We start from the raw sequence: 1879 nt of genomic DNA on the forward strand, positions 1-1879 counted from the left end.
TGCAAAAATCTAGATCTGTTATACGTGATTTCTTTGGCATTCATAATCCATAAAGAGCTTCAAGTCTTATTATTTATTTTTGCTTTGACTAATCCATTTCCTGTAAATGTTTTCCAGTCGAATGAGATCTGCGAAAAAAATAAAAATGATTTTTTTGATAGCTCAGAAAAAAAGGCTTAGATCCCCTTTCTCTGTCAGCTCTTTGTTTACATTTGGTCTTTATTTATCATCTTTGGGCTTCCAGCAGTTCCTAGACCTGCCTTTTGAATAAATGGGTAGCATAGCCTATAAACGCGGCTAGAAATTAGATAACTTTCTGAAAAGAGTCTCGTGCGTTGGCAAGACTTTTGACTGAAGAATTCTTTCATCTCTCTGTATGATTTCCATTTTGAGTCTGTCTTTTTGTTTGTCTGTCATTCCGTTTTATCAGTCTGTATACCTCCTTGTGTTCAAACCTATTCATTCAGTTATTCTTTCGCTCGATTGTTCGTTCATTCGGTCGTTCGTTCGTCCATGAATTCATTCATTCATTTTTTTCGCTCGATCGTTCGTTCATTCGTTCGTTCGTCCATGCATTAATTAATTCATTCATTATTTCGCTCGATCTTTCGTTCATTCGTTCGTTCGTTCGTTCTTTCATTCATGCATTCATTCATTCTTTCACTCGATCGTTCGTTCATTCATTCGTTCGTTAATTCATTCGTTCGTTCATTCTTTCTTTCTTTCTTTCTTTCTTTCATCCATCCATCCATCCACCCATCCATCCATCTATCTATCCATCCATCCATTAATGTATCCACCCACCCTCCCAATCACTGACTCACATATCTCTATCTCTCTCTCTCTCTCTCTCTCTCTCTCTCTCTCTCTCTCTCTCTCTCTCTCTCTCTCTCTCTCTCTCTTTCGCTCTCTCTATCTATCTATCTATCTCTCTTTCTTTCTCTCTCTTTCTCCCTCTATCTCCTTCTCCCTCGCTTTCTGACATAACGAAGCCAGGCGTCGATGCTACTTCACCCCCCAACCCCAAAGCGAAATCATCGTCATCTCCCAAAAGTTTGGAATTGCGCGCAGCGTATTAAGAAAGAGTAAACAACATCCACATCATTTCCTTTCCTTTTTATGTCTCCGCTTACTGATGCACTTAGTCATATTGTAGCATTGTTAATATTTTTAATAAATCTATTGTATTATTTGTGGTCTTTATTTACCTTATTTTGTTTATATGTGTATTGTAAAAGCTGATATTGATTAAAAGTATTATATGTATAGCTATGAATATTTAGCTAAAATGTTAATGATATTTATTCATTTTTTTTATTTCTTTTATGTATGTTTATCTGACGTTTCAAAAATTCTTAGTCTTTTCTTGAAATTTTGACTTCACCTTTTACGAATTTCTTTGTTTAAGTCTTGCCCATAGTCAGAGGGACTGAAGGTTTTATATAGTTTTATTAACCAAAGTAACCAGCCTTTTACTTTGGTTTTAAACTGAGACAATTCATATCACCAGTACTCAGAAAGATAACTAGCATTATCAGTATTATGTCTTCCTCATAGTCTTACCCTCCCCCAACCCCCACCCCTTTCCTTAAACTATTCTAAACCAATATCACGTTTTCCCACACAGCGCCCTCCCTCCCCCTTCCCCTTCCCCCCTTCTTCCTTACCTCCCCCTTCCCTCTCCCCCCTTCCCCATCCCCCTTCCCCTTCCCCCTTCCCCCTCTCCCCCTTCCCCTTCCCCTTCCCTCACCCTTCCCTCTCCCCCCTCCCCAGTCCTCCTTCCCCTCTCCCCTTCCCCCTTCCTCCTCCCACCTATCCTCTCCCCCTCCCCCTTCCTCTCACCTTCCCCCTTCCCCCCTCCCCAATCCCCTCTCCCCTT

General features: G+C 40.3%; 1 protein-coding gene across 1 annotated transcript in view; it reads left to right on the forward strand.

Annotated features, from left to right (window-relative positions):
• LOC122263911 (protein gooseberry) overlaps positions 1–1169 on the forward strand; it is a 76114-nt gene extending 74945 nt beyond the window's left edge. Inside the window, exon 8 of the mRNA XM_086542900.1 lies at positions 1–1169. This exon is cut by the window's left edge and continues 658 nt beyond it. The gene's annotated coding sequence lies outside the window, so the exon portion shown is untranslated.
• Positions 1170–1879: the final 710 nt, after the last annotated feature.

This window comes from Penaeus japonicus, unplaced genomic scaffold (genome assembly GCF_977035675.1).
Source record: "Penaeus japonicus unplaced genomic scaffold, GWHDUDI00000001_assembly GWHDUDI00000013, whole genome shotgun sequence".
Classification (NCBI taxonomy): domain Eukaryota; kingdom Metazoa; phylum Arthropoda; class Malacostraca; order Decapoda; family Penaeidae; genus Penaeus; species Penaeus japonicus.